Source organism: Suncus etruscus, chromosome 15 (assembly GCF_024139225.1).
Source record: "Suncus etruscus isolate mSunEtr1 chromosome 15, mSunEtr1.pri.cur, whole genome shotgun sequence".
Classification (NCBI taxonomy): domain Eukaryota; kingdom Metazoa; phylum Chordata; class Mammalia; order Eulipotyphla; family Soricidae; genus Suncus; species Suncus etruscus.
The window spans coordinates 9,806,903-9,821,584 of record NC_064862.1 but is presented as its reverse complement, the minus strand read 5'-3'; positions in this window follow the sequence as shown (position 1 = coordinate 9,821,584).

Genomic DNA, 14,682 nt, shown 5'->3' with positions numbered 1-14,682 from the left:
GGAAAAAGTCAATAATATATCTAATGAATCTTTGCCCAAAATAGATTAAAGTTTTAGTTATTTCAACACTTTGTTGTAAAGAAAACTATTATAAAATCTGAAAATATAACCATACAAAAATATTTAATGTATTTAATATTTAATGTATTCCTGAGTTACTTTGACTATTTTGAAATGCTATTAGATTATTCTTTCTTTCAACTGTCTTAATTTTAGAAGGCCATTTTTAAATATTTATATATATAGTTATAGAAGAATAAAATTGATTTGCTTTGTTTTGTTTTTTAAAAGAGCAAGGTCCTGACCTCCTAAGGATAAAACAGAATATCCTCTAAGTGCTGACATGGCTTTTTGTTATTTTGTTTTGATATCTGTTAATTAATATCTGTGACCTCAGAATCTATTCTGTTTGCTGTTTTGTTTGTTCCTTTTTATCTTTTGTTTCTCATCAAAGAGCAATTATGGACATTGTTTAATGTAAAATAGAATGTCTTGAAGGTTATTAAATGGATTTAAAATTTTATCTTTGATTTCCTTAATAAAGGTAGAGAAAAAAATTTAACACTGGTGTAAGTAATAATAAAAATGCTTACACATACTTCCTTTTGCCTATTTGAAATCAATATTCATGACTGACATTATGTATATACACTAGTGTTGTAAGATAGTGTATTTGGGGGGAATCTTCAACATTTTGTTTGTTCTTCTTATTGTGATTATGATGTGGGTCCCACACTTGTGCATGCTCAAGGTGAATGAAAAAAGACCACTTTAGGCAATGCTTACTGGTTCATCAAGGCTAAAACCAGTAGTAATCTTTTTGAAAAATATGTAATTATTCCAAATACCAAAACTATTGTGTAATTAACAGAGTAAATATGACCTTATGACCTAAATTTCTTGCCATTTAATTTTAAATAATTTCAGGTTGAATACATATTTAGTGGGAAGATGTGAGCTTAAATATACATTTTCTGAATTATTTAATAATAAAGTAAAAACTCTAGACATCTATAAATTACACATTTTAGAAATAATAGATATGTAATTTTAAATAACAGCTGCCATTGTATGTATTTAATGAGTGGCCATTCTAAAGTTAAAAATGAATGTATATCAGCAATATTTTATATTACTTCTTCATTTATTTATAGTTGTGAAGCTAGAATAAAACCCAGGCTTTCCATATGAAAAACATATGCAACACTGTTGAGCTTTGAATATAGTTCAATGCTATTGTACTTTGAAATACAAATTAGAGGAGGCCAAGTATATAGTATATTATGTAAGGCACTTGTTTTACCCACAGCGATACCTGAGTGTGGAGTTCCTGAGAACCACTAAGTGTGCCTCTCAAAAAAGAAAAATGAATAAAATATAAATTATAGAATAATAATTATATATTATAAAAATCATTGTGTTTTTATTTGGTCATGCTCAATGTTGTTCAGATACAAATGCTAAGATGTACTTGATATTAATCATAAAGCTTTATATCATTAGTTTATAATTGGGAAATGTATTGGTTATACATAGAAAAATGTACCAAATTTAACATTTCTCATGTTTACATAGATATTATATTTATATTTATAAATATAACTAAAATAGATGAGAAATTTTTATGTTAGTAAAGAAGGAAAGTAAGAAAAATAAGTAAGAGACCAGAGAGATTGTACCATTGATAGAGTGCTTACGTTGCATGTATCCAACCCAGGTTTGATCCTCAGAACAACATTCAGTGCCCTGAAACCTGACAGGATATTTACCTGAGCTCAGGAGTCATCCATGAGTATCATAGATGTATCCAGAAAAAAAAATAAAATGAATGAGTAGACTTTGTCAATTCTTTTTTTTGTTTGTTTGTTTGTTTTTGTTTTTGTTTTTGGGCCACACCCATTTGACGCTCAGGGGTTACTCCTGGCTATATGCTCAGAAATCGCCCCTGGCTTGGGGGGGCCATATGGGACGCCGGGGGATCGAACCGCGGTCCGTTCCTTGGCTAGCGCTTGTAAGGCAGACACCTTACCTCTAGCGCCACCTTCCCGGCCCCATCAATTCTTTATATTTATGACTGTATAAAAATAGTCCTTTACATGTACATGGAATCTCTTATGCTGAGTGAAATCAGTCAGAGAGAGAGAGAAAGATGCAGAATGGTCTCACTCATCTATGGGTTTTAAGAAAAATGAAAGACATTCTTGCAATAATAACTTTCAGATACAAAAGAGAACAGAGCTAGAAGTTACAGCTCACCTGATGAAGCTCACCACAAACAGGGATGAGTTTAGTTAGAGAAATAACTACGTTTTAAACTATACTAATAATGGTAATGTACGAGGGAAATAAAAAAGCCTGTCTAGAGTACAGGTTGGGGTTAGGTGGGAGGAGGGAGATTTGGGACATTGGTGATGGGAATGTTGCACTGGTGATGGGTGGTGTTCTTTACATGACTAAAACCCACACACAATCATGTATGTAATAAAGTTGTTTAAATAAAAAAAATAGTAAAAGAAGCCACATAGTGACTAGGGTTTGTAATAAAGCTTCATGTCCTCTGGGAGGAAAATAGTTCTTTGTGGAATGTCATGAGATAAGCAAAAATTAATCATTTCCTGACACTTAGAGGTATAAAAATAATTTTAAGTTCACAACTTCAGTCAATTTTATCTTGGTCATTGAAATTCTTTCCCTCTCCCAATCCCTCTTCCTTTTACAGTTCCAGATTCTATTATAAAAACTTAATAAAGAGTATATAAATTTTAGTAGTAATTTAATGGAACTTTTTTTATGAATCTGGAGTTTAGGGTTACAAAGTGGTGATTAGTAAATATTCTTGAATTTGTAAACAGAATGATTCTTGGTGGTGCCCAATTAACTATGAGTATAAGTACTAGAGGACAAATCTTGGCTGCCCTTAATGGACCGAGTAGTCCTGACACAAAGGGATCTTCTGGGGTCCCTTGAAAGGTGGGTTCACATAGTTGGCTGTGAATGACAAGGCCATAGAATCAAGTTGGGTTCAAGCTCTGTTCAGTTTATTTAAAGCAAAAGGTAGAATATGTATACTCAATTTCTTGACAAGTCATAATTTTCAGACAAAACTAATTTTCCAAAATGGCACAGAGGCAAATTGTTCAAGGCATACTCTGATGCAGGGAGTTTAACTCTTCAATCCTCATTTTCTATTTGTGTTCCCTAGCCCGAAAGTCAATTCCAGTGACTAGTATTGTTTTGGTCATATTCTAGTTTATGCATTCTAAACTGGGGTCTAAAATGTTAACCCTTGAAATGACTGTACTTAAGCTAACAGCAAAGCTAAATTTGAGGGTGAGTAGTTATCATGTAAGACTAAATAGAAAATACTTGAATCTATCAAATGTTCCTCATAAGGTTTGTTTATAAATCTGAGTAATTTTTAAGAGAGGCTCTAAGAAAAGTGGGCAATAAATATTCTATAAAACTAAATAAAGAATATTTAAATTCATGAAATTGTTAAATCTGAGTAATCTTTAAAACATTAGCTAAAGTTATATTTCAATTAATTTTTATGCTACATCCTCTTTTTATTTCTTGAATGCCACAAAGAAACATCTCAAGATTTTACATGCAGGTGATATTTGCATGCAGACACCAAATACATGGGCTGGGTCAGTATATATGTGTATCTCTTCTGCTGCAAGTTAGCTTATACAGGGTTTTCCAAAGCTGGCCCACATGGGGCTTTCTATCTAAAAGTCCATTGCTAGGGTGTTTGCCAAGAAGTAGAGCTGGGAATAGTTGAGGATCTTCTTTGATATTTCTTTCCTTTTGTTCTTGCTGGAGGAGTTGGCAAGTCTTCTCTGGGTCTAATCTGGCAGTAAATAAAGTTTTTCTTAGTTATAAGTTTCTGTGTCCACAAATGCGTCTGGGAAGTCTCAGAGCTAGTTGGTTTTTGTACTTCCCAATATGGATGCTCTACCCCTATCTGCATGCCTGCCTTCTTTAATATTATGCATACAGAAATATTTCTATACTTTCCCAAATATTCTTAATCTAAAAACCTCAGTTTGTCTTTCATAGTAGAATTATTAAAATAAGTGATATATATTAAAAATGGAAAAAAATAGGGGCCCAGAGTGATAGTACAGTTGGAAGGGCACTCATCCTCATGTGGATGACCCAGTTCTATTTCTGCATCTCATGATCCCCTGAATTCTACTGAAGTTATTCCTGTATACAAAACCAAGAGTAATCCCTGAGCATTGCCTGGTATGTCCCTAGAACTAAAATGGATGAAGAATGAGTGAATAGATAAATAAATACATAAATAAATATAGAATAAAATATAAAATACATTTAACTTTATAACATTATAGATAGAAGAAAATAAATATGGGGATCAGGAGTTTAGAAATAGTTAAAAACAAAATGCAAACTATTAAACAGTTTTATAAATGGATGTTGCAAGTATAGCTTATAGCAGTCTTCAAATAAATAACAATTTACTGCAATTGGCTAGGTCATTTAAATCAGTTGGTAAAAAATGAAACCAGCTTCACTGGAAAGATAGTAAGTAGACTCATAATTGCGAATAGATATGTTATAGGGATAGTTTTGCCAAGAAACATGGACTAAATAATATGATAATTCTCTTGCCATGAAAGAAAATGAGTAATTACATTGTTGAGTGCCAACCTCAAATTTTAAGTATTCCATTGAATATGTTGATCCCTCTGAGTCTTATTTACTGTGGAAACACTCAAAATTTTGGCATATTATAATTTAAATAAGATTTAGGAGATTAAATAAAATAAAAATGTTATTTTTAGAAAGGTTGAGATTGTATAAATTCAATGAACCAAGTCTTACACTACTGTTATAGTGTTTTTCCTAAACTATAAAGCTTAATATAAATCATTGAATTTTATTCAATGAGAGAACAAACATGATGCCAGTGGAGATCTGTTGAAGATTCCTAGATTGTCCAAGGCTTTCAAATCTGTCACTGTACTTCACAGAAAAGAATTTCAAGAGAAGGAAAGTTGTCAAGTAAAAACCAACTTTTTTGGAAAGTACTGAAGAAAGGGAGAGGGTGGATTAAAAAAAAGGTGGGAATAGAGTAATCCTCTTAAAGTAGAACATGGGCTTCTCCAAAGGTGGAAAGAACCCTGGGATGCAGCTGAACATGAAAGAAGGAAAGTCTACATCTCAAGAGGGAGGTGCAGGTGACATGTGCATGTGGGCACCATGTGCAAGGAAACAAGTCTCATGTTATTCATGCTTTGTTTCAAGTGTTTTATATAAGTGTTTTTATATAAGAGTTTTATATAAGTGTCCCTTTTGGGATAAGAGTCCTTTCCTAGGGTGGTTGCCAAAGGAGAGCTGATGTACTTGTTACTTGACATTTCTTCCCTGGCATTCACTCCTGCTGATCTCCCAGAGTGGGGATCCAGTGTTTAATTTTGTTCTGACTCCAGTTAATTATCTTATCAGGTCTTGGTCACTAAAGCAGGTTTTTAGACTAATGTTTTTTATTGCTGCCAAGAATTCATTGCTATAAGGGTCCTTCCCTACCTACCTATCATAAATAAGAGATATTTTATCATATTTTTCACAAATGTGCTTGACTTTCTGTTTTGAAATTTGTTGCTATTTGTTGAAAGGAAGTCTCTCCTCAGAAAGCAAAAAATAAACCAACTATTGGACATATAATAGAAATGCATTTAATTAAAGACTAGAAAAATAGCTGACGTTAGTTAAAATATTGTCTGTGCACTTATCTTTTACCCTTTATGCCATTTTCGATACAAGGCCATTCTTATGCTGCAGATTAAATTAATTTTAATATAAAATTTAGATTCAACAAGTTTGCTTTATTTAGGGTATTTTAATCTCTCAAAAATTTTCCTTTCACATAACTGATGTAGCATGAGTAAAGTTTCATAAATAATGTGGTTATTCAGTTCACTGAAATAAAATGTATAGATTTAATGTGAGTAGCAGAGCATTGAAAATGAAACCACAAAATGAGCTGCATACTGTGAATAAAATATTTTCAAAAGTAACTAAGAATGGAGACAGAGAAATACTACAAAAGACTGTTTGCTTTTATGTATGCAATGTGACAAATGTACATCGCCTAAGCTCCCAAAAGTAAACTGGAGCCTTTCTCATTTCTCTGAAATTAAAATTTACTTTCTGGCAGGACCAAATGGAAGGCAATCTTACATGACTCATTTTCTCTTTTCTTCGGTGATATCACAGGTTGATGCTTCATGTTGTTACTGTTTCTAGGAAACATGATCAATGTCAGTGTGTTGATTTTGTATCTCAGTGGCTTTTCTTTTTCTTCTCACTGTTATTTTTTATATTTTAGAAAACATTTGTATTGAAATACTGTTAATCTGACTTTTAATTATACATCTTTCCAATACCACACCCACAAAGGAGCCATTTTTTTTTCTCAACTAGTGTTGCAAGGACTACATCCAAAACATCCACTTCTATGTAACCATATATAGTCATTTCTAAGGACAAAATCTTCAGTTCTGTGGACTTGGACTCTGTTATTCCCTTATTGTTTGTTCTTTTTTTACACCACATATTTGCATGAGTCATTTTTTAATTAATTACACACATAAAAGTGAATGATCTTTAGATCAGTGCTACTATTTCTACATGTATTATAGATTTTAGTGAGAAAAATTTAAAGATGTAAAGAAAAACAAACAAAATAAAACAGAAGAAACAAGTTCAAAGGATGGGGCTGGCGAGGTGACGCTAGAGGTAAGGTGTCTGCCTTTCAAGCGCTAGCCAAGAAAAGGACCACAGTTCAATCCTCCAGTGTTCCATATGGTTCCCCCAAGTCAGGGGCAATTTTTGAGCACATAGCCAGGAGTAACCCCTGAGCATCAAACAGGTGTGGCTTAAAAAACCAAAAAAAAAAAAAAAAAAAAAAAAAGGAGAACAAGGACTTGGAAAAAGCCTTGCAAAACTTTTGAGAGGAGATTATATGTAGTTCCACAAAAAGGCTTGAATCACAGTTCTCTTCATACATAAAATTTATAAATCTATGTTTACAATGTACAGAATGTCTATTTTGTGTTATTCCCTTCCCCAATTGACTCACCACCTATAGGCTCATTTTAGTTCCTTACTCTCACCCCCACTGTCTACTACCCCACATGTAATCATTTTTGCCTTCAGGCCTTCACTACTTATGAAGCAGATTAATATCCTCTCTCAAGCTAACTGCCAGTCTGTTCCCAAAATTAAAAAATATACTCTCAGCCTGATAAGAAATCAATACTCTCTTCATATCAATTTTATTATATATGAACTCCTATTTTCCAACTGCCTTCACTTGGTACCTGTGCTTGCTACCATAATCAGTTTCTGAGACACCCTAGTCAAAAGATATTTCCTGATACGGGAGTGCTGGGAGCTGTTTACAGACTCCAGATGGCCAAAACAAAGACCAAAGTGGTGTCCCAGAAACAACACCCTCCCCCTGTAACTATATCTAAAAAATAAAAGGGACATGTTTACCTCCTTTGTAGATCTTAGATATATTCCCTTAACATCTATAACTCTGTTTTAATATCCTTTCATATAATGATAATTTTGCCCACTGCTTTTTTGTTTGTTTCTTTGCTTTTCCCCCTTTGAGATCTGTTCAATAATCAATGCTGGTAGAAGAGTATCTCTGTATAGAATTCATGTTAGAACCAAGTTATGGGGAATGTTGGACTTGCTCCCTTGGCCCTCAGATAAACCAACAATAAATTGTTACCTTGTGGCATTGTTTCTCTTTTGAATAGGCACATTAAAACGGAAAAATATTACATATGCAAACAAATTCTTATATAACAGAGATGGGAACATAAAATTTGTAATGCAGTTAGGCCTCATACCCTGAGCATTGATTTGATTTAGACCTCAGAAGAATGAGCATTGCCCATACACTCCTGAATCATAGATACCATCTACGGAAATAGCCACAATTGTTTATAACATTACCAGGAATCAAAACTTTACCAAAACTTACCACTGCTCTGGCATTGACTTACTTAAAACAGTGCTCTCAACACCCAGACGACTTAGCAACAACCTGCTTGCAGGGCAGGTCTCTCCATATCTAATGGTGATGTGAAACTAGAGGATACTCCACATCAGCCTGATTTTAATGAAGAAAATGCACAGAATCAAGAATTTTTAAATACAAGAAACTGACACCAACAATAGCTAAAATGCGAAAAAGTTTCACCAGGACCATGGAGAATGACTCAGGGGTTGGACAGACTGGTATGCCTGGAGCCCAGAGTCGGTCTTCCTTTACAAGAAGGGATGAGGCCTTCTTGTAATCAGGCCAAGGATTATTTTCCCGTTTTCCCCATATTTTGCTGGGCCTATGCAAACAATGACGATTACCCTTTCACACCTTTACTACTGTATTTTTAATACTTATCCTTTAAGAAAGAAAAAAAATAGCTACTAAACTTAAAAAAAAAAAACTAGTAGAATGCCTATCTCAAATATAGTCAGGGAATGGGAAGGAGGGAGGGGAGACATGGGGGGTGGAAGTGTTGCTCTGGTGAACAGCGATGTTCTGTTTGTGACTGAAACCCAAGTATAATCATGTTTGTAACGATGGTGCTTAAATAAAAAATAAAAATATATAATAAAATTTATCTAACTCTGAGGAATTCAAGGGAAACTTCTCCTGTGCCTGTCAGTGTTACTAAATACTTTAAGGTCTCCTCAGAAGCCTAGGGAGCGCACCCCCCAAAAACTTCATTTTGAAGCTGTCTAGTGAGTAAACTCTGGCTGTGGGGGTTGCCATCCAATAAGCTGAACTCTCTGGCCTGTGAAGGCTCTGCCCTGCTGTGCCTTTGATCACTCTGAGGACTTCAAGGGAAATTTCTCCTGTGCCTGTCTGTATTTCTGAATACCTGAAGGTCTTCTCAGAGGTCTAGGGAGCACACACCCAAAAAACTGTCAACTAGAAGCAGCAGAAGAGCATAGCTGCTCTGCTTTACTTCGCAGCCACGCACTCTTTCTAAACAATGAACCCCACCACAACACGCAGGAAAAAAACACACTTCAAGCATGACAATGGGGAAACCTCGCAGGCAAACACCATGCACAGAGAATGAAGACGAAAGCTCAGATGACCTAATAAATTCCAACCACCTGATTGACCTCTCGGATAAGAAACATAAAATAGCAATATGGAAGATGTTTGAAGAACTCAAAGAAAGCATAGATGGATCTGAACAGAACAAAAAGACAGAAATCAGAAAACTCTAAACTGAAATAACAGATCTGAGAAACACGGTAGCTCAACTGAAAAACTCAATGTACGGGCTCGTCAGCAGGGTAACAACAACTGAAAAGAGAATCGGAGTACTAGAAGATGTGATGCAGAAAAACTCAACACAACGGAAAAATTGGAAAAGAACCTTAAGACAAATGAACAGCTAATAGAAAAAGTACTCAAGGAATGCGAAGAGGTGAAAATAGAAGCCTTTGATAAACTCAACAGAAACAAGATAAGAATCATTGGAGTCCCAGAGGCCCAGGTAGGAGATCTCCAGGAAGAATCAACTGTCAAAGACATCATCAAAGAGATAGCCCCAGACATAAAGACTACATGCAATCAAATCCTGCATGCCCTAAGAGTACCAGGTAAAAGAGACCCTTTAAAAAAAAAAAACACCCCAAGACACATTCCTTTACAATGACAAATCTCACAAATAGAGATAGAATACTGAAAGTAGCAAGATCGAAAAGGGAAATTACATTCAAAGGAGCATCCCTAAGACTTACAGAAGACATGTCACAAGAAACTCTCAAGGCCAGAAGACAGTGGTGGGATATTGTGACAAAACTGAATGAAATGAATGCCTCACCGAGAATACTGCACCCAGCCCACTCACATTCAGGTTTGAAGGAAGAATATATAGCTTCATGGATAAACAAGAGCTCAGACACTTCACAGATGAAAAACCAGCCTTAAAGGAAAAACTGACAGGTCTACTCTAAGACAAGAGAGACCAACAAACACAGCAAACTTATCTACAAAGATGACATTAAATCCTATGACAATCATCTCCCTCAATGTCAATGGACTAAATTCACCAATTAAAAGATACAGAGTGGCAATATGGGTCAAAAAGATGAATCTAACTTTCTGCTGCCTACAAGAAACACATTTGAATAGTCAGAACAAACATAGACTCAAAATCAAAGGCTGGAGGAAAATCATCCAAGCAAACAACACCCTCAAAAAAGCTGGGGTGGCCATATTAATATCTGATGACTCCAACTTTATACTCAGAAATGTGGTAAGGGACAAAGATGGACACTATGTACTAATCAAGGGATATGCGCAACAAGAAGAAATCAAACTATTAAACATATATGCACCCAATGAGAGACCAGCAAATTATCTAATACAATTACTGACAAATCTGAAAGAAGAAATAAATAATAACACAATAATTGTGGGAGATCTCAACATGGCCCTATCAACACTTGATAGGTCAACCAGACTGAAACCCAACAAAAACATACTAGCCCTGAAAAGAGTAATGGAAGAAAAGGACTAGTATTTATATATATATATATATATATATATATATATATATATATATATATATATATATATATATATGACACTCTATACCAAAAAACCTGGATACACATTCTTCTCCAATGTACATGGGTCATTTACCAGGAGAGACTACATGCTAACACATACAACATACCTTCATAAAATCAAGAGGATAGAAATCTTGCAGGCTACCTTTGCTGACCACAGGGCTCTAAAATTAGATGTGAACTACAAAGGCACACAGAAGAAAAACTTTAACAATTAGAAATTAAACACCCTGCTACTGAACAAGCAGTGGGTCCGAGATGAAATCAAAAAGGGAATCAAAACTTTCCTGGAAACAAATGATAATGAAGACACAAACTGCCAGAATCTATGGGACACAGCAAAAGCAGTCCTGAGAGGAAAATGTATAGCTCTACAAGCACACACCAGAAAGGAAGAAGGGGCATACCTGAATAACTTAATGACACAGCTCAAAAATTAGAAAATGACCAACAAAAGGAACCAAAAATAGGGAGACAGAAGGAAATAACAAAGATGAAAGCAGAAATCAATAAAGTGGAAACCCAAAATATAAAGCGAAAGATCACCGAAAGCATAAGTTGGCGCTATGAAAAAATAAACAAGCTCGATAGACCATTGGCAAAACTCACAAAGAAAGAGAAATCTGATAACCCATATTAGAAATGAAAAAGGGGGAAATCACGACAGATATTGCAGAGATCCAAAGGATAATCAGAGACTACTTTGAGAAACTTTATGCTACTAAACATGAGAACCTAGAAGAAATGGAAAAATTCGTGGACACTTATAACCTTCCACATTTATGCTAGGAGGATGTAGCATATCTAAACACCCCCATCACCACTGAGGAAATTGAAAATGTAATAAAACATCTGCCAAAAAAGAAAAGTCTAGGCCCAGATCGATTTACTATTGAATTTTTTCAAATCTTTCAAGAGGAGCTACTACAAATCCTAGCCAGGCTCTTCAATGAAATTGAAAAAACGGGAACACTCCCAAACAGCTTTTATGAAGCCAACATCACCTTGATACCAAAACCAGACAGAGATGCTGCCAAAAAAAAAAAATTACAGACCAATATCCCTGATAAATGCTGATACAAAGATCTTCAATAAATTCCTGGCAAATAGGATCCAATGCATCATCAAGAAGATCATACACTAAAACCAAGTAGGTTTCATCCCAGGAATGCAAGGATGGTTTAACATCCGTAAATCTATCAACTTCATACACAACATCAAGAAAAAGAAGAATAAAAATCACATGATCATATCAATAGACTCAGAGAAAGCATTTGATATGGTCCAACACCCATTCTTGATAAAAAATCTCAGCAAGATGGGAATGGAAGGATCCTTTCTCAATCTAGTTGTAGCCATCTACCACAAGCCAATGGCAAATATTATCCTCAATGGAGAAAAACTAAAAGCGTTTTCTCTAAATTCAGGTACAAGACAAGGCTGTCCGCTCTCACCACTACTCTTCAACATAGTACTGGAACTTCTTGCTATAGTGGTCAGGCAAGAAAAAGATATCAAGGGAATTCAGACAGGAAAGGGAGAAATCAAGCTCTCATTGTTTGCAGATGACATGATACTCTATTTAGAAAACCCTAAAGACTCTACCAAAAAGCTTCTAGAAACAATAGACTCATATAGCAAGGTGGCTGGCTACAAAAATAACACACAGAATTCAATAGCCTTTTTATACACCAATAATGATAGGGAAGAGAAGGAAGTCAAGAAGGCAATCCCATTCACATTATTTCCACACAAACTCAAATATCTTGGACGTGAAGGACCTATACAAAGAAAACTATAAAGCCCTGCTCCAAGAAATAAGAGAGGACACATGAAAATGGAAACACATATCCTGCTCATGGATTGGCAGGATTAACGTCATCAATATGGCAATACTCCCCAAAGCATTATAAGGTTTAATGTGATTCCCTTAAAAATACCCATGACATTCTTCAAAGAGTGGATGAAACACTTATGAAGTTTATCTGGAACAATAAACTTCCTCGAATAACTAAAGCACTCCTAGGAAAAAGAAAAATGGGAGGCATTACTTTCCCCAACTTTAAACTGTACTACAAAGCAATAGTTATCAAAAGAGCATGGTATTGGAATAAAGACAAACCCTCAGATCAGTGGAATAGGCTTGAGTTCTCAGACAATGTTCCCCAGACATACAATTACCTAATTTTTGACAAAGGATCAAGAAATCCTAAGTGGAGCAGGAAAACCTCTTCAACAAGTGGTGCTGGCACAACTGGTTAGCCACTTGCAAAATACCAAACATAGACCCCCAGTTAACATCATGTATGAAGGTAAAATACAAATGGATTAAAGACCTTGATATCAGACCTTATACCATAAGGTATATAGAACAACACATCGGTAAAACACTCCATGACATTGAGACTAAAGACATCTTCAAGGAGAAAACTGCACTTTCCAAACAATGGAAGCAGAGATCAACAGATGAGAATACATTAAACTGAGAAGCTTCTGCACCTCAAAAGAAATAGTGCCCAGGATACAAGAGCCACCCACCGAGTGGGAGAAACTATTCACCCCACATCCATCAGATAAGGGGCTAATATCCAAAATATACAGGGTTCTGACAGAACTTTACAAGAAAAAAATCCCATCAAAATATGGGGGAAGAAATGAATAGATGCTTCGATAAAAAAGAAATACAGATGGCCAAAAGGCACATGAAAAAATGCTCCTCATCACTAATCATCATGGAGATGCAAATCAAAACAACAATGTGGGGGCCGGAGAGATAGCATGGAGGTAAGGCATTTGCCTTTCATGCAGGAGGTCATCGGTTCGAATCCCGGCGTCCCATATGGTCCCCTGTGCCTGCCAGGAGCAATTTCTGAGCCTGGAGCCAGGAATAACCCCTGAGCACTGCCGGGTGTGACCCAAAAACCACAAAAAAAAAAAAACAAAACAATGTGATACTATCTCACACCACAGAGATTGGCACACATCACAAAGAATGAGAACAATCAGTGCTAGCGGGGTTGTGGAGAGAAAGGAACTCTTATCCACTGCTGGTGGGAATGCCGTCTAGTACAGCCTCTATGGAAAGCGATATGGAGGTTCCTCCAATATCTGAAAATTGAGCTCCCATTCGATCCAGCTATTTCACTCTTAGGGATATACCCTAAGAACACAAGAATACAATACAAAAACCCCTTCCTCACACCTATATTTATTGCAGCATTATTCACAATAACCAGGCTCTGGAAACAACCAAGGTGCCCTTCAACAAACGAATGGCTAAAGAAACTATGGTACATATACACAATGGAATATTATACAGCCATCAGGAGAGATAAAGTCATGAAATTTTCCTGTACATGGACGTACATGGAATCTATCATGCTGAGTGAAATAAGTCAGAAGGAGAGAGAGAGACGCAGAATAGTCTCACTCATCTATGGGTTTTAAGAAAAATAAAAGTCATCTTTGCAACTATCCTCAGAGACAATGAGAGGAGGGCTGGAACTTCTGGCTAACTTGCTCACCACAAAGACTGGTGAGTGCAGTTATAGAAATAACTATACAGAGAACTACCATAATCATGTGAATGAATGAGGGAACTGGAAAGCCTGTCTGGAGTACAGGTGGGGGTGGGGTGGGATGGAGGAAGATTTGGGACATTGTTGGTGGGAATGTTGCTCTGGTGAAAGGGGTGTTCTTTACATGACTGAAACCTAATCACAATCTTATATGTAATCAAGATGTTTAAATAAAGGAAAAATAAAAATAAAATTTGTCCATTATTGGATTAAAATTTATTAATTCTTTTTCAATATGATAAAGTAGAACAGATAATTTTCAAAAATAAGTGTGTTAACTAACATTCTATGCTGTTTCTTGACTAACATTGAATTCATATGAAATTATTGTGAAAATAGTGGAATATGTTCTATGTATTTAATTATCTAGCAGTCAAATATTTATAAATTTTCTTAACTCCTACCTACAGTATGATAATGTGAATTATAAAGGTTTGATCTGAGTTTATTCTACAAATGC